The sequence below is a fragment of the Pleurodeles waltl genome, chromosome 3_1 (genome assembly GCF_031143425.1).
Source record: "Pleurodeles waltl isolate 20211129_DDA chromosome 3_1, aPleWal1.hap1.20221129, whole genome shotgun sequence".
NCBI lineage: Eukaryota > Metazoa > Chordata > Amphibia > Caudata > Salamandridae > Pleurodeles > Pleurodeles waltl.
The window spans coordinates 1,838,277,295-1,838,303,065 of record NC_090440.1 but is presented as its reverse complement, the minus strand read 5'-3'; positions in this window follow the sequence as shown (position 1 = coordinate 1,838,303,065).

The following is a 25,771-nucleotide window of genomic DNA, read 5'->3' as shown; positions in this document are numbered from 1 at the left end:
CTGCTCTCATCTCACGATCAGTGGTTTTAGTCACAAAGGCTTGTGGGGGGGTGTTATATGGTGCTGTAAGTGGGTGTGTCTGATGTGTGTTTGTGTGTCAGGTGTGGGGGCTTCAAACTGCCTAATGTGGTGTTTTGTTCTGACAGTAGTTTGTTCTGTCTGCAGCGGTATGGCCACCAATGGTTTTCTGCCATGGAAGGACTGTTGTGGAGACTTGTGGATCGTAATATGGTGGGGGGTAAGTTGTCGGTGTGGCGGTGCTGGTGGTGGAACCGCATCCTTCCTGCCCACCAGTGTCCTGGCGGTGTCAGATTTGTGGCTGTATTTTTGCGGTCTTCATTGTGGACTCTAAATACAGCAGGTGGAATACCGCAAACACTGGTGGTCTTTTGGCAGCCTCCATGGTGGCAGTTTTGCCAAAAGACCACCAAAGTCGTAATGAGGGCCATAGTGTGTGCAATGCACTTTAGAATTAATAAAAATGTTTCTTTTCTGCTAGCAAATCACAAACAAACCCAGTTCATTTCAGGTCTGCAAGTATCAGAAGATTGTGTTCTTCTGCTGCTGCTGAAATTCCTATATGCCCATGTGAGACCTCTCCACCCTGGGTAGGAGAAAAGAAAACCAAATCAAGCAAGGCAGCACATCTTCTAGTGTGTAGTTTGCCTGGGACAAGGTACAAGGCTGCATAACTGCCAACATTCAATGACCCAAATGACATAGGAAATTTCAGATTTTAAACCCATTAATAAGCACAAATTTAATCCATAGATGACCTTACAGGAAATCCGATTATACTGTATGGGACAATAAAGATAACCATGTAGCTGCTGACCCAGATCAGTCAATCAGTCGACTTCTAGGGTGTGACTTGTCACCAGTAAGGGCATCCAGGCTCTGGCAGGTTCCAGGGTCGCAGTCTAACAGACAAGTAGTTTTCAGCACCCTTTGGAACTCCTGTAGAGTAGGGGAGGTCATGAGGTGCAGGGAGAGGCCATTCCAAGCTTTGACTGCAAGGTATGATGAAAGAATGTCCTCCTGCTCTGCTGCAGTGTATGCAGGGGTATGGGGCAGCGCGAGGGAGACAGAGTGGAGGTGTCTAGAGAGTTGTAGAATCTCAGGTGGTAGTTGATGTAGGCCAGTCCGGAGTTGTGCAGGGCCTTGAATGCACAAATGAGGAGGATAGAAAGGATAAAGTCACAGTGAAATACATGTTCAATGTACTTAACCTAGGGTATCCTCAGCCAGTTCAACCCATCATGTTTCCCACTGAAGGTTTTCTCCTTTAGTAGACCTTCTAAGTCTGAAGTTAAACATTTTCAGCAGGACAAACCACAAATGTTAAACAGACCAGATTCACTAGCACATCAGACACAGGGAATACCTCTATCTAGTCAACTCCATGCAGAACACTGCAATTTTTTCATATTGTTTTCATTTCTCATGGAATAAAACCAAGGACGTTTTTCCAGGGCTTTTCTGTGGGGCATTTTGCTATGTTCTTGTCAGAAATTTTGCCCTCAAAATATTTTTTTTCATTTTTTGACTTGGTTTATATCTTCTAAGTGCCTTATTTGTTGCCTATACTGTTGCTTGGCTAGTTGTGATACATAGCCAAATACACTTTCTGAAAGAAAAATATTGCTACTTTTCCCAGGCTATTAAGGGGGATCTCTTACAGAAAGCACTTTACCTTTGTCAGGCAGAATGCGTGGGCTTTATAGAAACTCAGACGAGCCGACTGTCAAACTCGCCAATTGTGGCGTCCTACTCAAGCGTATTACAATGTTCCCTCTGTGCTGACCGACAGGAACAGTGCTACGGTGTTGGGCTTGGCTCCCTGAAGAGAGCTGAGCCCAACACCTTAGCATACCAGGACCATCAGAATGTGCACTGTCTGCAAGCAGGGTTGTAATGTGGCTGTCGGACTGTCTGGACAGCGGGGATCCGACCGTCACTGTGAGTGTGGTGGTCCTTGGATCACCACACCTGTAATGAGGCCCTCCGTCTTAACTCAAGTCAAGTGTGTGGTCTGTCACTCTCTCTCTCTCCATAGCCTAGTACCTGCTGCAAAGCAATGAAGAGCTGTTGTTAATTTGTTTCAATTGTGATATGAATATTTATTTTACACCATAACATGCCCCTGTTTTTTTTTCATTCAGTTTAGTAGTTTTTGAATTAGTAGTGAATGTTTTTGACAACTCATAATTGAGTATTTGTCAAACTGATTATAATGTAAAAGGAACACTGCATTAAGAGTTAACTGAGCCCTGAAGGAGGACAGTTTAATAAAGCGAAAAAAGTCCAGTTCAAATGTATGTTCTAATCAATTGGTTTCTTTATTTTCAGATTATACCTTTCTTCATTACATTCATAAGAACATGTCAACATTTGACATAGGTACAACCACAGCTAGCACGTGTTTTTAGGACACACCCCTTCATCAAGGCAACTCAGAATTAATCGACCATCTGATCTTTACATTTCTTATGACGTGTTTCAGGGACACACCCCTTCTTCAGGGCTGATAGTAAAACAAAGGAACATAATAAACTGTCAAAACAAACAAAACATTGATTATATAGCAAACGTTAAAAACAAATACAACAGAACACAAAAACTACAAACAAAACATCACCATGGGCCTGATTACAACTTTGGCGGAGGGGGTTAATCCGTCCCAAATGTGACCGATATCCCGCCCGCCGTATTACGAGTCCATTATATCCTATGGAACACGTAATACAGTGGGCGAGATATCCGTCACATTTGGGACGGATTAACCCCCTCTGCCAAAATGTAATCAGGCCCATAATTTCTTAGTTTGTTTCCTTTGATTATATTTTATTTCTCACCAACGCAATTATATTACATAAAAAGTGTAACAAAAAATTAAATAAAGCTCTTTACATTCCATGACATACTCATGCCAAATGTTATCTCACTTTACTTAATGCCATAATTAGAGACTTTCTGTGTCAGATTAAGAAAATGGAATCAGATGAAATCAAAACAAAATACTTCAAGGTTTGCAACAATACTATTGTCAATTCATGAAAAATGAAATAGAAAATTCAGGCTATCCAAAGTATACCTAAATTGTGACCCTTACATAAATCCTATTATCATAGTAATCATCTCCATGGCTTTTCTATACATAAATAAACTGTACCATTATGCTAGTGTATACAAACTACAAATCTGGTTCAAAAACCCCTTGATACATCTACTAAAATAGCAAAAAATTGTAGGGCTTCACCTTGTCACTTATTATGTCATCTTGTTCAGGCTAAAACCAATTTCTGTACCACTTAACTTAATCCATTGTTTTTATTTTCCATTTGACTAAGGGGGTTATTACAACTTTGGAGGAGGTGTTAATCCGTCCCAAAAGTGACGGTAAAGTGACGGATATACCACCAGCCGTATTACGAGTCCATTATATCCTATGGAACTCGTAATACGGCTGGTGGTATATCCGTCACTTTACCGTCACTTTTGGGACGGATTAACACCTCCTCCAAAGTTGTAATAACCCCCTAAGTTTCCCCCATTTACAAAATGTCATGTAGATTAGAACTCACCAACTCAAAATTAATTGACCATCTGAACTTTAAGTTTCTTGTTCTTAGACAAACCATTCTCACTCTCCCAGTTCATGGAATTTATAAAGTAATGAGCACAATTTTTTTTTTTTAAATCCTTCAATAGGTTAATTATAAGACATGGGGGGTCATTCTGACTCCCGCCGGCCGCGGTAACCGCAGGGCCGGCGGGAGCCGCCAGAATACCGCTGCGCGGTCAGAAGACCGACGCGGTTATTCTGGGTTTCCCGCTGGGCTGGCGGGCGACCGCCAGAAGGCCGCCCGCCAGCCCAGCAGGAAACACCCTTCCATGAGGATGCCGGCTCCGAATGGATGGCGGCAAACCGCCACGGTCATTCTGACCCACAACAGGCAAACCGCCAAAATACAGACATCCACAAAAGTCTGCCACACCAAAGGGCAGCGAGAAACTGGCGATGACCAAACCTCCACCGTTACGCCAACAGAAATACGCCCACACTATCACGATACACGAATCAACGTGGCGGTCTTTCAACCGCGGTATTCCATTGGCAGTACACACCGCTGCCCTCAAAATACACACACTCTTACAAAACACTACCACATTGGAGAATTTGAAATACACACACCTGATACACATACACACACCACTCCCACACACCCACTACAATATAAAACACACACCCACATCACCCACAAACCTCCACTCCTAGAGATTCGTGAACACGCACCGAGGAAAGACATCCGAGCACCCAGACGCCCAATTCACTGTCACCCAGCAATATTTGCACGCACTTCACACAACACAACAATACACATCACCACACTTAGCACCACACAATCCACCCTATACATCACCCACACCACCCCATGGCACCGCAAAGACACCCCAGGTTCTCTGATGATGAACTCAGGGTCATGGTGGAGGAAATTGTACGAGTAGAGCCACAGCTGTTCGGGACACAGGTGCAGCACACCACCATTGCCAGGAAGATGGAGCTATGGAGCAGAATAGTGGACAGGGTCAACGCTGTGGGACAGCACCCAAGAAATCGGGAGGACATCAGGAAGAGGTGGAACGACCTACGGGGCAAGGTGCGTTCCATGGTATCCAGGCACAACATCGCGGTGCAGCGGACTGGCGGCGGACCCCCACCTCCTCCCCCAGAATTTACAACATGGGAGGAGCAGGTCTTGAACATCCTGCATCCTGAGGGCCTCGCAGGAGTAGCTGGAGGAATGGACTCTGGTAAGTCTCATCTTCACTACTTCATCCCCCCCACCCCACCTGCATGCCAACTCATACCCCCACCCTCACCCCCACCCCCATCACACCTACTCCTTGCAAATGTCTCACCATCACAACCCACCCATCCCAACACCTAGCCCTGCATGCGTCCACAAAGCATGGACACCCATCACCAAAGCATGCCCACTGCACATACACATACAACCCCCCCCCAAACCACCGTCACAACAGCCCCCACAAAGGAATGCCAGCACTGGGGTAAACGGGCACCCACCCATTGCACGCTATGGCACACACAGCTGCAATAACCAGACTTTTATACCCCAGCAGGACCCGAACGCCAGGTCACCGCGCAGGAGGGTCCACAAATGTCCACTCCACCCCCAGAAGAGGCCCACAGTGAGGACAGCAGCTCTGTCTCCCTGGATCTAGATGACTAGCCCGGTCCATCGGGGACCTCGGGACAGTCGGTTCCCCTCAGACAGCCACAAGTCACAGCAGACCTTCCCCCCTCTGGGAACACCAGCACAGCACCCACCCAGCGGGCCCATACCTCTGTCCCCAGGACACGTCAATCAGCGGTGTGTCCACCACTACAGGGAACCCAGGCTAACCCACCACCCCAACAACAACAGGGACCTGGGGGCAGTGGTAGTGGGCACACGGTCCAGGGGACAGAGGCCCATGGAAACAGGGGAACTGGGATGGCTGCTGTGCGACAGGGGTGGGACAGGCCCAGGGAACCCACTCTCCACGAGGCCCTCTCCTCCATCATGGGAGCATACCACCACTCCCAGGAGACGATGGCGACGGTCCTGGCCAGGTTTCAGGAGATCCAGCTTCTGCAGGAGCAACAGTATATGGGGTTCAGGGAGGAACTAAGAAACATCAGTTCCGCCATGGGTACCATCGTAGTGGCCCTGAATGAGGTAGTCACCACATTGCGGAACACTGTGGCAGCTCAAAGGGCCCCTGACACTAGCATGGACCATGCACTGCCTACCACCTCCGCCGGCGCTAGTGGACAGGAGGCCCCGACACAAGACCAACAGGCCACCAGAACCCCACACCCTGCAGAAGGAGAACCACCCCACAAGCGGGCCCTGAGATCCAGGAAGAAGACAGAGTAAGATGTCAAGACCCCCGCCAGCAAAGGATACCGCCCTGATTGTCATCCCACTGTCCCACATTGTCACCCTGTCCAACCTTAAACTGCCCCTGCTCCACTTCCCACAGGCATTTGGACAATGCACCTGTGATACTGATAGTCTGGACTCTGCCATGGACAATACTCCACCATCACCCCTCACCGATTTGCAACCACCCATCCAATTTAGAGCACTTGAATAAAAACACTTATTGCACAAAACAATCTGGAGTCTGGCTGTAATTTTGAACAAATGTATTAGACATGACCGTGCCAAAATGTTCATTCACATTGTGATGCCAACAAACCGCTGTCACACAGCTGTAGTCCATGGGGAAACAAAGCAGATGTCACGCAGTGGGGCCCACATCTCTGAAAACGGAAGGGAAAGTCACAACACAGTTACCATACACTGGGGGAAAAAGTCAGACAGTAGAGAGGTAGGAGTCTTAAAGTAAATGTAATATGCCGGTGTTTACTCTTACCTGTGTGTCATTGAAAATACTGCTGTATTACTGTGTTCCTGTTCTCTATGTCGTCCTCTTCGGCTTCCTCCTCTTCACTCTCCACAGGCTCCACAGCTGCTACAACACCACCATCTGGACCATCCTCCTGCAGAAAAGGCACCTGGCGTTGCAAAGCCAGGTTGTGAAGCATACAGCAGGCCACGATGATCTGGCACACCTTCTTTGGTGAGTACATTAGGGATTCACCTGTCATATGGAGGCACCTGAACCTGGCCTTCAGGAGGCCAAAGGTTCGCTTGATCACCCTCCTAGTCCGCCCATGGGCCTCATTGTACCGTTCCTCTGCCCTTGTCCTGGGATTCCTCACTGGGGTCAGTAGCCATGACAGGTTGGGGTAACCAGAGTCCCCTAATAGCCACACCCGGTGCCTCTGGAGTTGACCCATCACATACGGGATGCTGCTATTCCGCAGGATGTAGGCGTCATGCACTGAGCCAGGGAACTTGGCATTCACATGGGAGATGTACTGGTCAGCCAAACACACCATCTGTACATTCATGGAATGATAACTCTTACGGTTCCTATACACCTGTTCATCCCTGCTGGGAGGGACCAAAGCAACATGTGTCCCATCAATGGCACCAATGATGTTGGGAATATGTTCAAGGGCATAGAAGTCTCCTTTCACTGTAACCAAATCCCCCACCTCAGGGAAAATGATGTAGCTCCGCATGTGTTTGAGCAGGGCAGACAACACTCTGGACAACACCTTGGAAAACATGGGCTGGGACATCCCTGATGATAAGGCCACTGTTGTTTGAAATGACCGACTTGCTAAGAAATAGAGTACTGACATCACCTGCACTAGAGGGGGGATCCCTGTGGGTTGGCGGATGGGTGACATCAGATCTGCCTCCAGCTGGGCACACAGTTCCTGTATAGTGGCTCGGTCAAGCCTGTATGTCAGTATGACATGTCGTTCCTCCATTGTCGACAGGTCCACCAGCGGTCTGTACACAGGAAGATTCCTCCATCTCCTCGCATGTCCCAGCGGACGGTGCCTATGAAGGACAACAATGAGCACAGAGTCAAGCAACCCACAGGTACGTAACCACAGCTTGCACATAACACGATTCCCAATGCATTGAATGGCTTGTATGAGTGTTGATGCAAGGCCTAGGTATGTGTGACGCAGTAAAAAGTAAGCCATGTGGGCCCCTGAAATGGCGGCTGCCTGACCTGTGAAGTGCGACAGTGGGATGTGAGGTAACTGCGCTGGCGTTGTACACCGTGGAGGTAGGCGGTCGAAGACCGCAGCGCAAAGCCGTATTGTTTAACATTGAACCCTATGGGTTTCAGGAGCCAATGACGATGTGCGCCGGCGGTCGCGGTACGCACCGCCGCGGTACGCACCGCCGCGGGCGTGACCGCCATTTTCTATCTGCTTAATCACTCGATACCTGATCTTCCACAGGAGAGGACCTACACTGCAAGTGCTGCTGTGACCTCGGTCTGGAAGTGACAATGGCTCAGGCGACTGGGGAAAGGGCCCCTGCCTTCACTGCGGAGGAGTTGGAGAAACTTGTGGATGGGGTCCTCCCCCAGTATGCGCTACTCTACGGTCCTCCAGACCAACAGGATAGTACACAGGGACCATGCTTAGTGGGCAATGCCTGGGTTGAGTGGGGTGGATGAAAGATGGTGGGGAGGGGAGCGACTGAGGCATGCATCAAACGACAGATGAGAGCATTTGCCACATGGCAAGGGTGGGGATGGGGGGACACTCACATCGAGCATGAGGAAGGTGATGACAATTTTTCTCTCCCTGTACATGTCACATAGGTCAGCGCCCACCAGAAAGTCGCTATTTGGCGTGCCATCGCCAAGGACGTCCGGACCCTGGGGGTCCACAATAGACGGGGCACCCACTGCCGGAAGAGGTGGGAGGACATCCGACGCTGGAGCAGGAAGACGGCGGAGGCTCAGCTGGGGATGGCCTCCCAACGTAGGAGGGGTGCCAGTCGTACTTTGACCCCCCTGATGTCCCGGATCCTGGTGGTGGCCTACCCCTATTTGGATGGACGCGTGAGGACATCACAGCAGACACAAGGGGGTGAGTACAAATACATACAGCTGACTTTGCGCGCAGTGGAGGTGCCTGGGTGGGGGAGGAGGGCTGTGGGTATCCCTAGGCCAGGGCGATTTCTGAAGGCTAGGCCCCTCCATATGGCATGGCCCTGTGCCCCCGCCCCCCACCTCAGTAGGGTGCCAAGAACAGGTATCCATGGCCCTGTGTCATCTATGTGTGCAGTTGTCGTCCATAGGCTTGTAGGCCATGTCCCACGGATTGCGTAGTGGACCCCAAGTGCGCGGCGTAGTGCAGGGGGCTTCTGTGTCTGTCCTCTCCGCCAACGGTGTCGCCAATGCATGCACTCAACATGTCTTTATTTCTTCCCCCCCCTTTTTTGTGGTCTTCCTGTTCATGTGTGCATTAGCATCATCAGGCGGAGGAGAATTGGCATCGGAGCACGAGGGAGCTGCATCCCACATGGCCCTGGAGGGCCATGCAACGGAGTCCGAATACACCAGTGGGACGGAGGGCGAGGGGAGCTCCACAGCGGGGACTCGTGCTGATGTCAGTGACAGCGACTCGTCCTCTGAAGGGAGCTCCCTTGTGGTGGCGGCAACATCCGTGCCCCCCGCAACAACAGGTACAGCCGCCACCCAGCGCACCAGCACCGCCCTCCCAGCAGCCCCTCAGCGTTTGTCCCATGCCCGCTCACCCAGGAAGGTGGGCATCTCCTTCGCCCCAGGCACCTCAGGCCCTGCCCCTGTCACCCCTGCTGCCCTCAGTGAGGAGGTCATTGACCTCCTGAGGACCATCATTGTTGGCAGTCTACTCTTTTGAATGCCATCCAGGGTGTAGAAAGGGAGGTGCACCAGAGTAATGCATAACTGGAGGGCATTCATTCTGGTCAGGCTGCCCATCAGCGATCGTTCAACGCTCTAGCCTCAGCACTGACGGCAGCCATTGTCCCTGTCTCTAGCCTCCCCCCTCCAACTTCCTCCACCCAGACCCTATCACCTGTACCTCTGTCTATCCCAGACACACCATCAGACCAGCCTGCACACACCTCAACACCCAAAGGAAGCTCATCCAGACATAAGCACCACACATCACACAAGCATTCACACAAGCAACATCCACATGCAGACATACCAACACCCACTGCCTCCACTGTGTCCCCCTCCTCCTCGTCTCCCTCCTCCCTCCCTGTGACGTCTCCACTCACACTTGCATGCACAACATCTTCAGCCACTACGTCCATCACAGCACACCCACCAGAACACTCCACACACGTGCAGTCACCACCCCCACTACCATTTACACGTCCCCTGTGTCCTCTCCCAGTGTGTCTGTCACCCCCTCTTCCAAACTACACAAACGCAGGCAGCCACCCACCCAACAGCCATCCACCTCACAACAGCCTCCAGCCAAAGCACCTGCACCCAAAGACACCAGACTGAAAACTCCTACAACCACATCCTCTTCCTCCACTCCCATACCCACTACACCTACCCGTCCCTCTCTTTCGAAATTGCTTTTCCTTTCCAAACTTGACCTCTTTCCTACAACTCCCCCACCCCGTCCAGCTCATAAGACTCCAATCAGCACCTCAGCCACCACAAAACGGGGACCTGTAAAAACTGTTTGCCATGGACTGTGGAGTCCCCCACCCTCAAGGGCATCCAGTTCAGCTAGGAGCCAAGGCACGGCCAGCCCACCCCCGGAAAAGCATCCGAAGATTGCCAGTGCCCGGCGCGAGAGACCAAAGACACCAGGGACCAAAATCCCTACATTGGCTCCGGCAGGAAGTCGTGTGCCAGCTGGCACACCGCCAAAGGTGGCGAAGGGCCACAGGCGTACAGGGAAGGGTGGAAAGGGCAGCACGCCCGACAAGTCCGGCAGCAGGCCAGCTGGCCAGGAGGGCCCCACCAGCCCCATCCCAGTTGTGCAAGAGGACACCCACAGGCCCGGTACTGCAGCCCAGGAGGGCCCTGCAAGCCACGTCCCAGGTGGGCAGGAGGACATCCACAGGCCGGGTACTGCAGCCCAAGAGTGCCCTGCAAGCCACCAGACAGATGGGCAGGAAGGCCCCGCCAGCCACGTGTCAGGTGGCGAGTGACATCCATGCCATGGCCGGATCCGCTGAACTGGGCACTCATCTCAAGCACCGCTGAACTGGGCCCTTCATCTCAAGCACCGCTGAACTGGGCCCTTCATCTCAAGCACCGCTGACCTGGACACTCATCTCAAGCACCGCTGAACTGGGCCCTTCGTCTCAAGAACCGCTGAACTGGGCCCTTCATCTCAAGCACCGCTGAACTGGGCACCGCCGTCTCAAGCACCGCTGAACTGGGCACCGCCGTCTCAAGCACCGCTGAACTGGGTACCGCCGTCTCAAGCACCGCTGAACTGGGCACCGCCGTCTCAAGCACCGCTGAACTGGGCCCTTCGTCTCAAGCACCGCTGAACTGGGCCCTTCGTCTCAAGCACCGCTGAACTGGGCACCGCCGTCTCAAGCACCGCTGAACTGGGCCCTTCATCTCAAGCACCGCTGAACTGGGCACCGCTGTCTCAAGCACCGCTGAACTGGGCCCTTCGTCTCAAGCACCGTTGAACTGGGCCCTTCATCTCAAGCACCGCTGAACTGGGCACCGCCGTCTCAAGCACCGCTGAACTGGGCACCGCTGAACTGGGCACCGCCGTCTCAAGCACCGCTGAACTGGGCCCTTCATCTCAAGCACCGCTGAACTGGGCACCGCCGTCTCAAGCACTGCTGAACTGGGCACCGCCGTCTCAAGCACCGCTGAACTGGGCACCGCCGTCTCAAGCACCGCTGAACTGGGCACCGCCGTCTCAAGCACCGCTGAACTGGGCCCTTCGTCTCAAGCACCGCTGAACTGGGCACCGCCATCTCCAGCACCGCTGAACTGGGCACCACCGTCTCAAGCACTGCTCCGCTGGGCCCTTCATCTCAAGCACTGCTCCGCTGGGCCCTTCATCTCAAGCACTGCTCCGCTGGGCCCTTCATCTCAAGCACTGCTCCGCTGGGCCCTTCATCTCAAGTGCTGCTCCGCTGGGCACTTCATCTCAAGCACTGCTCCGCTGGGCCCTTCATCTCAAGCACTGCTCTGCTGGGCCCTTCATCTCAAGCACTGCTCCGCTGGGCACTTCATCTCAAGAACCGCTGGGCCATTGGCGGAAGGGGCAGGCCCGCATCTGTGTCGGGCAGGGCTGCACGAAGCACTCTGGGCACTAGTCCCCCTCCAGTACCAGTGGAGACTGTCATCCACTGTAGAGACTGTGGCTGTGCACTCCCCAGGATGGCACAGTGGGCAACCCACCCACTGTAGAGACTTGAGAGACTGTGGCTTTGCACTCCCCAGGATGGCATAGTGGGCAACCCACCCACTGTAGAGACTTGAGAGACTTTGGCTTTGCACTCCCCAGGATGGCACAGTGGGCAACCCACCCACTGTAGAGACTTGAGAGACTGTGGCTTTGCACTCCCCAGGATGGCACAGTGGGCAACCCACCCACTGTAGAGACTTGAGGGACTGTGGCTTTGCACACCCCAGGATGGCACAATGGCCATGGAGGCCCCTCGTGGATCTGTAATTGTGGACTCATCTGGCTGAGGTGCCCCCCCTTCCCTTCCCCCTGAGGTGGCTGTAGTTTTCCTATCTGATGCCCCTGCAGTGTTCTCTCAGTTGGAGGCAGGTATCCTGTGTGGGCTTTGCCCATGTGTTTTGGCCCAGTGGCCCACGAACAATGGCTGATACACATATCGGACTGGACAATTTTTGTATATAAAGTTATAGATGTTTGATATATTTTATACTCAGTCTTACAATATAATTCTAAATTTATAATCATTTCCTTTTGTCTTTGCATTCTTCCTGGGGGTTTGGGGGGGTAACTGTGATGTGTTGCTATGCATTGATGTGTGTGTTGTAGTGGGTGAGGGTGAGGGTGGGTGTGTCGCATATGTGTGTCCCTGTAATTTTTTGCCTCCCCTGTGTCGTAGGTGCAGTACTCACCGTTGTCTTCTGCGCCGGCGTTCGTGCTCCTGGTAGAGGAGCAGGAAGACAATGGCTGGTAGGATGTGAAGTTCGGATTCCATGCTGTCCAGATTCCTCGTGGGGTGTATGGAGGTGAGCGTTTTCCGTTTGAAATGGCTGTTTCCGCCGTGTTTTTATCGGCAGGGCTACCGCCCCGGAAAAGGTGGCGGATTGGTGGGTTGTGATAGGGTGGGCGGTACATTGTCTCCCGCCTGTCTGTTGGCGGTGACCGCCGCACTGTTTGTTTGTCCCGCCGTGGCGGGCGGTATGTTAAAGCGCCGCTTTAACACCGACCGCCAGGGTTGGAATGACCCCTTAAGTTCCTAACCTAAGCGTTAGCTTACCTGAAGTCATCACAGATTCTCGAAGCTGAGCACATTATCTGATTCCTGTAAGAGACCATGCCATTATGGCCTGATCTTCTATGCTGCAGTTACCCTCCTGAATTACGGCATGAGGTGTAACCCAGAAATGGTAGTATGCCATCTCTTTGTCTACATTGAAATAGACAAAATATTTTGACCTTAAATCCTTCTTTTGCTACACAATGTCTTATTCTCTACCAATACTAATTGACAGTCACTGTTTAAATTAGCTATAAAAATATACCAACTGGAGAATACTAAAATATCAGAAAGTTGCTTTTTCAAAAATAAAAATCTTGTGTCAGAAATTGAGCCCACTTCTCTTTCTTTGGAGGCCTTCCACAATTGTCGATGTGCTGGCTCTTCATATTCAAAATTTCTGCAGTCTTGAATATAGACAGTAACACAAGGTCTTCGCCTGATGAAAAAATGTCGGGCCATATGTACTAAAAAAGCTATGCAGTCAGACACAGCCCGATTTGTAGAATTGGGCCACTTCCAATTGTGAACGTGCTTTTACATATGTACAGAGCACAACTAGCCATTCAGTAACGTGTTACACAATCACTAATTGTGTTCAGTGATTCATCATTTGGAAGGGGCATGTTTAAGGTGTCCCTTCCTAATACCAAATTGTAGTGGTATGTATGTATGTTTTGCAACCAAATAACGGTTGCAAATCAATCCATTTTTTTTATCAACACCTCAAGGGTAGCAGTAACCATTCACAAATGGGAAAGGGGTCCTGAATAGGGAAGGGGTCCCTACTGGAGCCCTTCCCCTTTGTCAATGTTGAAACAAATATTTTTAGGAGCAGGAAGTGCTCCAATAGACTACTGACTCTCTTAAAAAAATGAAACTTCAAAGTTTAATGCATCCAGTTTTCCTTTAAGGAAAAGAGGTTGCATTTAAAAGAAATGTTTGCTTTATGGTAAGCAATCACAGACATGGTGGTCTGCTGACCCCAGAAGGCTTCCATCCCTCTGATGGCTGCAATTCCTAATGAGTCGCACATTGTTACCTACTAATAACTTATCTGTGTTCAAAATGTTGTTCCTTTTTCAGTTTGTCAACTCAAAAAACCTCTCCTAAAAAGCACGGCTTTGAAAGTTCCAACTTAGTGGTTTTCCTTCTCAGTGCTTTCTGATAGGAAGAATACAGTTACAGTCGAACACATGTTCACTGTAACTAAACTAGAAAGCCTTAGCCAGCACAGGCCTTCAGGTTTCCATGCTGAAGGTTTTGTCCTCCAGTAGAGTTTCTAAGACTGAAGTTAAACAATTTCAGCAGGACCAGCCACAAAAGATAAAGAGACTAGATTAACTAGCACATAGTTCACAGAGAATACCAGGATCCAGTCATCTCCATGCAGAAAGAATACTTTGCAATTTTTAGTACTGTTTGCATTTCTCATAGAATAAAGCCGATGCCATTTTCAAAAGCTTTTCTATGGGGCATTTTGTTTGTTTTCTTTATAAACGTTGTCCCCAAGATCAATGTTTTTCATTTTGTGATCATTTTTTTTCAGATACGTTTTTTAAACAAACTTAGTTTACAATGAAATCGTAATTGTATTTATATAACCCTTACTATCCCTGATGAGATAGATATCACAGCCCTTTTCGGCGAGTAGCACTTCTTAACCCAGAAAAGATAAGTGGTTGATGAATATACGGAAATATGAGTTACTTTGTGCAGTGGACTTGCGAGAGCCTGCTATCTTCTAACTGCACTACCTTATCTGTTACTTGTATTGTTGCAGGACTAGTCGTAACACATAGCCTCATGCACTTCCACAGAGAAAGAAAGTGTTACTTGTCCCAGGCTACCAAGGGTGAGCCGGGAATTCCACTGTACCTTTGTCAGGTAGATTGCTTGGGACTTATTGGAACTCAGTCTTAACTCGCATAAAGTGTGTGGTCGTTCCTGACACAGTCTAGTACTCCTTTTCCCTGCTGGATGCATATGGGTGAACAAGCTACAAAGTAGTAAATAGCTGTTGTTCATCTTTTTCCAAATTGCTGTATAGATGTACACCAATCGTGATATTCATTTTTACATTCTATTGTAAATTCTTGGTTTCGTTTAATTCATTTCACTATTTTTCTAATTATTGGTGAAACCAACATTTTTGATATTTAGGGGGTCATTCTGACCCTGGCGGTAAAAGGCACTTACCGCCGGTCAGAAGACCACCATCATACCGCCGCGGCCGCGGTAAACCGCCACGGTCATTCTGACCCACAACTGCCAAACCGCCAAAAACCCGACATCCACTGAAGCCCGCCTCATCAGTGGTCAGCGATAAACTGGAGATGACCAAACCTCCACCGTCACGCCAACACAAACACGCCCATGCCATTACGACCCACGAATCCACGCGGCGGTCTTTCAACCGTGGTATTCCATTGGCGGTACACACCGCCGCGCTCAAAATAGACACACCTTTAGAAAACACAGCCACATTGGACAATTTGAAATACACACACCTGATACACATACAAACACCACTCCCACACACCCATCACCATATAAAACACACACCCACATCACCCACAAACCCCCACAAAGCGAAATTCAGAGACAAGGCGCAATACACAGAGAGAGAGCACAGGGAACGCAAACCACAACACACACAGGAACCCAACATCATCACCCACACCACATCTACGCACAAAACACCACACACCACTACACTCATCACCACAAACACCACCCCACACCTCATCCACACCACCCCATGGCACCCCATAGACACCCCAGGTTTACGGACCAAGAACTCAGGGTCATGGTGGAGGAAATAATCAGGGTAGAGCCCCAGCTCTTCGGCACACAGGTGCAGCACACCACAATAGCCAGGAAGGCAGAACTATGGCAAAGGATCGTCGACAGGGTCAACGCTGTGGGACAGCATCCCAGAAATCGGGAAGACATCCGAAAGCGCTGGAACGACCTACGGGGGAAGGTGCGGTCGATGGTGTCAAGATACAACATCGCTGTGCAGAAGACTGGCGGCGGACCCCCACCCACTCCACCCGAATTCACACCATGGGAGCAAGAGGTCTTGAACATCCTGCATCCTGAGGGCCTCGCTGAAGTAGGCGGAGGAATGGACTCTGGTAAGTCTAATCTCAACTACTTCACCCCCCCCAACCACCAGCATGCCAACCCACACCCCCACCCTCACCCCTAACCCCCCAGCACACATACTCCCTGTTAATGTCTCACCAGCACAACCCACCCTACCCAACCCAAACCCCTGAATGCCAACACAAACCATGGACACCCATCACCTAAGCATGACCACTGCACATACCCATCCCCCCCCACAAACCACCCTCACAACTCCTCCCACATGGGACTGCCAGCACTGGGGGACAAGGGCACCCACAAATCGCACGCCACGGCACACACAAAATCAATAACCATATTCTTTTACCCCTGCAGGGCCCGAACGCCAACACACCGGCCAGGAGGGTCCAGATTTGTCCATCCCACCCCCAGAACAGGCCCCCAGTGATGACAGCAGCTCTGTCGACCTAGAACCTGATGACCAGCCCGGACCATCGGGGACCTCTGGACAGTCGGTTACCCTCAGTCAGACCCAGGCTACAGCAGACCTACCCCCCTCAGGAAACACCAGCACAGCACCCACCCAGCGGGCCCATGCTTCTGTCTCCAGGACAGGTCAAGCAGCGGTGTGTCTACCAGTACAGGGCACCCAGGGTAACCCACAACCCCAACAACAACAGGGACCTGGGGGCACTGGTAGTGGGCACACCGTCCAGGGGACAGAGGCCCAGGAACAAAGAGGAACTGGGAGGGCTGCTGTGCGACAGAGGGAGGACAGGCCTAGGGAACCCACTGTCCAAGAGGCCCTCACCACCATCATGGGAGCGTACCACCACTCCCAAGAGACGATGGCGACGGTCCTGGCCAGGTTCCAGGAGATCCAGGCCATGCAGGAGGGCCAGTACATGGGGTTCCGGGAAGAACTGCGTACCATCAGTTCCGCAATGGGTACAATCGTGGTGGCACCCAACCAGATTGTCACCACATTGCGGGACCATGTGGCCCCCCAAAGGGCCCCTGCCACTAGCATGGAGGAAGAACAGCCCACCACCTCCGCCGGCGCTAGTGGTCAGGAGGCCCGACACAACAGCAATGGCCCTCCTGGACCCCACCCCCTGCAGAACAAGAACCACCCCGCAAGAAAGGCCTGAGATCGAGGAAGAAGACAGAGTAGGATGTCAAGACCCCCGCCATGCACGGAAACCCCCGGATGTCACCCCACTGTCCCACTTGTTTGCCCTGTCCAACCTTGAACTGCCCCTGCTCCACCTTCCACAGGCATATGGACAATGGACCTGTAGGAACGACAGTCTGGACACTGCCATGGACATGCCTCCACCATCACCCTGTTTGAACTATACACCTATTTTAAAACTTCAATAAACACAATTATTGCACATTAACCAACTGGATTCTGCTATCTATTTATTTATACCAAATGCATTCGATATAACCAACAAAACATTTCTAGTTACATTGTGATGACAACATACCAGTGTCACACAGCGGTAGTCCATGGGGAAAAAAACCAGAGGGCACTCCGTGGGGATCAGATCACTGAAATAGGAAGTGATATACACAACTAAGTTACCATACATTGGGGTGAAAGATCAGACAGTAGAGAGCCACTACAGTTACAGATATAATAATATGCTGGAGTAGATTATTACCTGTGTGTCACTGGAAATACTGCAGTATCACTCTGTCTCTGTTGTCTGTGTCGTCTCTTCGTCTTCCTCCTCTTCACTCTCCGCAGGCTCCACAGCGGCCACAACACCACCATCTGGACCATCCTCCTGCAGGAAAGGCACCTGGCGTCACAAAGCCAGGTTGTGAAGCATGCAGCAGGCCACGATGATATGACACACCTTCCGTGGTGAGTACATTAGGGATCCACCAGTCATATGCAGGCACCTAAACCTGGCCTTCAGGAGGCCGAAGGTCCGCTCAATCACCCTCCTAGTCCGCCCATGGGCCTCATTGTACCGTTCCTCTGCCCTGGTCCTGGGAATCCTCACTGGTGTCAATAGCCAAGGCAGGTTTGGGTAACCAGAGTCACCAATTAGCCACACACGGTGTCTCTGTAGCTGTTCCATCACATAAGGGGTGCTGCTATTTCGCATGATGTACGCGTCATGCACTGACCCTGGGAACTTGGCATTTAAATGGGAGATGTACTGGTCAGCCAAACAGACCACCTGGACATTCATCGAATGATAATTTTTACGGTTCCTGTACACCTGCTCATCGTCTTTTGGGGGAACCAAAGCCACATGGGTACCATCAATGGCACCAATGATATTGGGAATGTGTCCAAGGGCATAGAAATCACCCTTCACTGTAGGCAAGTCACCCACCTCAGGGAAAATGATGTAGCTCCGCATGTATTTCATCAGGGCAGACAACACTCTGGACAACACCTTTGAAAACATAGGCTGAGACATCCCAGATGAAATGGCCACGGTAGTTTGAAATGATCCACTTGCCAAAAAATGCAGTACTGACAGCACCTGCACTAGAGGCGGAATCCCTGTGGGTTGCCGGATGGGTGACATCAGGTCTGGCTCCAGCTGGGCACACAGTTCCTGTATAGTGGCACGGTTGAGTCTGTAGGTGAGTATGACGTGTCTTTCTTCCATTGCGACAGGTCCACCAGCGGTCTGTACACGGGAAGATTCCTCCGTCTCCTCGCAAGTCCCAGCGGACGATGCCTAGGAAAGACAACATGGAGCACAGAGTCAAGCAACCCACAGGTAAGTGCCCACAGCATGCCCAGTACACAAATCTCTTGGGATTGAATGGCTAGTATGATTGTCGGTGCAAGGCCTAGCCATGTGTGACGCAGTAGGAATGAAGCCATGTGGGCCCTTGAAATGGCGGCTGCCTGACCTGTGAAGTGTGACAATGTGAAGTGAGGTCATTGCGCAAGCGTGTCACACCGTGGCGGTAGGCGGTCGCAGTCCGCGGCGCAAAGCCGCATTGGACAACATTGAACCCTATGGGTTTCAGGAGCCAATGGCGGTGAGCGCCGGCGGTCGCAGTACGCACTGCCGCGGTACGCACAGCCGCGGTACGCACCGCCGCGGCACACACCGCCGCGGCCGTAACCGCCATTTTCTCTCTGCTTGATCACACGAGACCTGAGCATCCACAGGAGAGGACCTATACTGCAAGTGCTGCTGTGACCTCGGTCTGGAAGTGACAATGGCTGCTGCGACTGGGGAAAGGGCCCCCCCCTTCAGTTCCGAGGAGTTGGAGAAGCTCGTGGACGGGGTCCTCCCCCAGTATGCGCTACTCTACGGGCCTCCAGACCAACCGGTGAGTACACGGGGGGCAATGCATAGTGCCCAATGCCTGGGCTGAGTGGAGAGGATGTACGATGGAGGGGAGGGCAGCGAATGACGAATGCATGGCACGACAGATGAGAGCATGTGCCACATGGCAAGGTTGGGGAGGGGGGCCACTCACATCGAGCATGCAGAAAAGTGATGATGTTTCTCTTCCCCCCCTGTACATGTCACATAGGTCAGCGCCCATCAGAAGATTGACATGTGGCGTGCCATCGCCAAGGACGTCCGGGCCCTGGGGGTCCACACCAGAAGGGGCACCCACTGCCGCAAGAGGTGGGAGGACATCCGCCGCGGGAGCAGGAAGACCGCGGAGGCTCTGCTGGGGATGGCCTCCCAACCTAGGAGGGATGCCAGTCGTACCTTGACCCCCCTGATGTCCCGGATCCTGGCGATGGCCTACCCCGATTTAGATGGGCGCTTGAGGACATCACAGCAGACACAAGGGGGTGAGTACCAGCACATTCAGCTATTTTGCGCGCAGTGGAGGTGCCTGGGTGGGGGAGGAGGGCTGTGGGTATCCCTAGGCCAAGGCAATTTCTGTAGGATAGGCCCGTCCGTGAAGTATGGTCCTGTGCCCCCGCCCCCCACCTCTGTAGGGTGCCTAGTAACACGATTCATGGACCAGTGTATACTGTGTGGGCAGTTGTCGCCCATAGGCTTGTAGGGCATGTCCCATTGAATGAGTAGTGTACCCCAAGTGCGCAGCGTAGTGCAAGGGGCTTCTGTGTCTGTCCTCTCCGCCAACGGTGTCCCCAATGCATGCACTCAACTTGTCTTTATGTTTTCCACCCCCCCCCCCTTTTTTGTGGTCTTCCTGTTCATGTGTGCATTAGCATCATCAGGCGGAGGAGAATTGGCATCGGAGCACGAGGGAGCTGCATCCCACATGGCCCTGAAGGGCCATGCAACGGAGTCCGAATACACCAGTGGGACGGAGGGCGAGGGGAGCTCCACAGCGGGGACTCGTGCTGATGTCAGTGACAGCGACTCGTCCTCTGAAGGGAGCTCCCTTGTGGTGGCGGCAACATCCGTGCCCCCCGCAACAACAGGTACAGCCGCCACCCAGCGCACCAGCTCCGCCCTCCCAGCAGCCCCTCGGCCTTCGGCCCGTGCCCGCAAGGCCAGGAAGCCGGCCATCTCCTTCGCCCCAGGCACCTCAGGCCCTGCCCCAGTCACCCCTGCTGCCCTCAGTGAGGAGGTCATTGACCTCCTGAGGACCATCATTGTTGGGCAGTCTACCCTTTTGAAAGCCATCCAGGGTGTGGAGAGGGAGGTGCATCAAAGCAATGCATACCTGGAGGGCCTTCATTCGGGTCAGGCTGCCCATCAACGATCGTTCAACGCTCTGGCCTCAGCACTGACGGCAGCGATTGTCCCTGTCTCCAGCCTCCCTCTTCTGACTCCCTCCACCCAGTCCCACTCCCCTGTTCCTCAGCCTATCCCATCCACACCTACAGACCAGCCTGCACACACCTCAACACCCGAGTGCAGGTCATCCAGACATAAGCACCACAGGACACACAAGCATTCACCCAAGCAACATCCAGATGCAGACATGCCAACAGCCACTACCTCCTCTGTGTCCCCCACCTCCTCGTCTCCCTCCTCCCTCCCTGTGACGTCTCCACACACACCTGCAAGCACACCACCATCAGCCATTGCACCCATCACCAGCACACCCTACACACCAGTCCGCACAAGTGCAGTCACCACCCCCACTGCCATGTACACCTCCCCTGTGTCCTCTCCCAGTGTGTCTGTCACCCCGCTTCCCAACCACACAAACGCAGGCAGGCACCCAAACAACAGCCATCCACCTCACGTCAGCCTCCTGCCCAAGCACCTGCACCCAAAGACAGCACACTTGACTCTCCTACAACCACATCCTCTTCCTCCACTCCTATACCCACTCCAGCCACCCTTCCCATGGCTCCAAAGAAAATGTTCCTCTCTAAAGTGGACCTCTTTTCCTCACCTGACCCACCCCCTCCATCCCATAAGAGTTCCACAAACACCTCAGCCACCACCAGCCCAGCAACTCCAAAGAACGTCGTGCCTGGTTTTTGGAGTCCGCCCTTTCCTTGGGCTGGGACATCGTCCAGCAGCAAAGCACAGCCAGCCCCCCCCCCCCTGGGAAGAGGACCAAAAAACTGAAGGGCAGGCGCGACAGGCCTGATACGCCTGCCCCCAAGGAGGGTAGCCTTGCACCGTCACCTGCCACATCGGGTAAGAGAGCCAAGGGCCACGGACAGTCTGCCAAGGAGGGCAAGGGCAGCAAGGAGCAAAAGGCAGGGAGCAGCCGACCTGGCCATGAGGGCCCCACCAGCCCCATTCCGGGGGTATCGAAGGAGAGCCAGGGCCCCAGGACTCCATCACAGGAGGGCCCCGCAACGGAAAGGTCCGATGCAGAGTGAGCGGTAAGTATTGGCCAGGTGTGGTTCACTGGAAATACAAGACAGGCACCGCTGAACAGGGCCCCGCCTGAGGAGCACCGCTGAACAGGGCCCCGCCGTGAGGAGCACCGCTGAACAGGGCCCCGCCGTGAGAAGCACCGCTGAACAGGGCCCCGCCGTGACCAGAACCGCTGAACAGGGCCCCGCCGTGACCAGAACCGCTGAACAGGGCCCCGCCGTGAGGAGCACCGCTGAACAGGGCCCCGCCGTGAGGAGCACTGCTGAACAGGGCCCCGCCGTGACCAGAACCGCTGAACAGGGCCCTTCCTGTCAAGCACCACTCCGCTGGGCCCTTCCTGTCAAGCACCGCTCCGCTGGGCCCTTCATCTCAAGCACCGCTCCGCTGGGCCCTTCTTGTCAAGCACCGCTCCGCTGGGCCCTTCATCTCAAGCACCGCTCCGCTGGGCCCTTCCTGTCAAGCACCGCTCCGCTGGGCCCTTCATCTCAAGCACCGCTCCGCTGGGCCCTTCATCTCAAGCACCGCTCCGCAGGGCCCTTCCTGTCAAGCACCGCTCCGCTGGGCCCTTCTCTCAAGCACCGCTCCGCAGGGCCCTTCCTGTCAAGCACCGCTCCGCTGGGCCCTTCATCTCAAGCACCGCTCCGCTGGGCCCTTCCTGTCAAGCACCGCTCCGCTGGGCCCTTCATCTCAAGCACCGCTCCGCTGGGCCCTTCCTGTCAAGCACCGCTCCGCTGGGCCCTTCATCTCAAGCACCGCTCCGCTGGGCCCTTCCTGTCAAGCACCGCTCCGCTGGGCCCTTCCTGTCAAGCACCGCTCCGCTGGGCCCTTCATCTCAAGCACCGCTCCGCTGGGCCCTTCATCTCAAGCACCGCTCCGCTGGGCCCTTCATCTCAAGCACCGCTCCGCTGGGCCCTTCCTGTCAAGCACCGCTCCGCTGGGCCCTTCATCTCAAGCACCGCACCGCTGGGCCCTTCCTGTCAAGCACCGCTCCGCTGGGCCCTTCATCTCAAGCACCGCTCCGCTGGGCCCTTCATCTCAAGCACCGCTCCGCAGGGCCCTTCCTGTCAAGCACCGCTCCGCTGGGCCCTTCATCTCAAGCACCGCTCCGCAGGGCCCTTCCTGTCAAGCACCGCTCCGCTGGGCCCTTCATCTCAAGCACAGCTCCGCTGGGCCCTTCCTGTCAAGCACCGCTCCGCTGGGCCCTTCATCTCAAGCTCCGCTCCGCTGGGCCCTTCCTGTCAAGCACCACTCCGCTGGGCCCTTCCTGTCAAGCACCGCTCCGCTGGGCCCTTCATCTCAAGCACCGCTCCGCTGGGCCCTTCATCTCAAGCACCGCTCCGCTGGGCCCTTCATCTCAAGCACCGCTCCGCTGGGCCCTTCCTGTCAAGCACCGCTCCGCTGGGCCCTTCATCTCAAGCACCGCACCGCTGGGCCCTTCCTGTCAAGCACCGCTCCGCTGGGCCCTTCATCTCAAGCACCGCTCCGCTGGGCCCTTCATCTCAAGCACCGCTCCGCAGGGCCCTTCCTGTCAAGCACCGCTCCGCTGGGCCCTTCATCTCAAGCACCGCTCCGCAGGGCCCTTCCTGTCAAGCACCGCTCCGCTGGGCCCTTCATCTCAAGCACAGCTCCGCTGGGCCCTTCCTGTCAAGCACCGCTCCGCTGGGCCCTTCATCTCAAGCACCGCTCCGCTGGGCCCTTCATCTCAAGCACCGCTCCGCTGGGCCCTTCATCTCAAGCACCGCTCCGCTGGGCCCTTCCTGTCAAGCACCGCTCCGCTGGGCCCTTCCTGTCAAGCACCGCTCCGCTGGGCCCTTCATCTCAAGCACTGCTCCGCTGGGCCCTTCATCTCAAGCACCGCTCCGCTGGGCCCTTCATCTCAAGCACCGCTCCGCTGGGCCCTTCATCTCAAGCACCGCTATGCTGGGCCCTTCCTGTCAAGCACCGTTCTGCTGGGCCCTTCCTTTCAAGCACCGCTCCGCTGGGCCCTTCATCTCAAGCACCGCTCCGCTGGGCCCTTCCTGTCAAGCACCGCTCCGCTGGGCCCTTCATCTCAAGCACCGCTCCGCTGGGCCCTTCATCTCAAGCACCGCTCCGCTGGGCCCTTCCTGTCAAGCACCGCTGGCCCATTGGCAGTCCCGGTTCTGTGTCGGGCAGGCCTCCACGACGCACTCTGCCCACCATGCCTCCTCCATGACCAGTGGTCTCTGTAATCCACCTGATGGACTGTGGCTTTGCACTCCCCAGGATGTAACAGTGGGCAACCCACCCACTGTAGAGACTTGTGAGACTGTGGCTTTGCACTCCCCAGGATGGCACAGTGGGCAATCCACCCACTGTAGAGACTTGTGAGACTGTGGCTTTGCACTCCCCAGGATGGCACAGTGGGCATGGAGGCCCTTCGTGGATCTGGCGTCGTGGACTCATGTGGGGGGGGGGGGGGGTTGGGGGTGTCACTCTGACTTTTTTATCTGCATAGGTGTGTAGGTATTTCGGTGGGGGTGAGGGTGGGGGTGGGTGTGTGGCGTATGTGTGTGCCCGTAACCTTTCCTCCTCCCCCTCCTCTGTGTCGTAGGTACAGTACTCACCGTTGTCGTCTGCGGCGAGGTTCGTGATCCTGGAAGAAGAGCAGGAAGGCAATGGCTGGGAGGATGTGGAGTTCGGGTTCCATGCTGTTCCGAGTGTGTTGAGGTAAGCGTTTTCCATTGGAGATGTCTGTTTCCGCCGTGTTTTTATCGGCGGGGCTCCCGCCCCGGAAAAGGTGGCGGATTGGTGGGTCGTGATAGGGTGGGCGGTACATTGTCTGCCGCCTGCCTGTTGGCGGTGACCGCCGCGCTGTTTGTTTGTACCGCCGTGGCGGTCGGAGTGTTAAAGCGGCGGTCTGTGTTGGCGGTTCCCGCCAGGGTCAGAATTCATATGTTTAGGCCGCCAGCCTGTTGGCGGGTTGGCCGCCGCTTTAACACTGACCGCCAGGGTCAGAATGACCCCCTTAATGTGTCTGTGCTCATAAATTTCTGTACTTCAGATTCAAATGTTTTTTTAAAAAGCTGATTGAGATTATTACAATACAGATTTACTAGAATCTGCGCAGCGCAGAAATGCACGTAAATAGATGAACTTGGAAAAGTTGCATTGTGTGAATGGACAAAAATTGTACAGCGTTAATTACATCATCAGTCATACAAATGCTCAGATGATACTAAACATGATTTAGTCTTATACCATGAAACAAATGGTATTAAGATTTATACACTCAAGACCTATGTCTTTATGCAGATTATCAACCAAGGTGAAAAAGCATAAAGTATAAAGTTTATGTTTCTTACATGTACTACTCTTCAATGTAACATGGACATCATTTAGGGGTCGCCAGGGGTTGCATCTGCGACCCCCATCTTGCCCCTTGTGACCCCTGGCACTGCCTTTGCGACCCCTGCCCTCAAATAGAAACACAGGGGCAGCTGGTCCTTTTGGGTGTTACTTGGGGTTCCACTTCCTTGTTTTCAATCAGTTTTGTATTACAATAATAGTGCATAATAATACAAATGGAGTACAGTTAATTGGACTATGACCCTCCTTGATAGATGAGCAAAGTACAAAAACACTTTAAAATTTATTTTGTGCCTTGACACACACCCGACACCTACTCCCAGCACTATATAAACACGCCCCTATACAACCTATAATACTTTGCAACAAAAAAGACTTTCACATTCCACAAGAGCAGGTAACAACAGAGAGAGAGCACCCTTACAACATAGGCACACACATATACAACATGCATCACACACCACATACCAGCACAACTAACACACAACACAGATAACAAGCACACACAAATCAGGACAACCATCCATCACACACAACACACCGCCCACTACCCATCAATCACCCAACACTGCACCCTTACACACACACTCGACCCCCCAACACAACCACAACCATGTCCCCACAAAAGCACCCACAGTTCACCAACGTCGAGTTGAGGGTCATGGTGGATGAAATAGTCAGGTTAGAGCC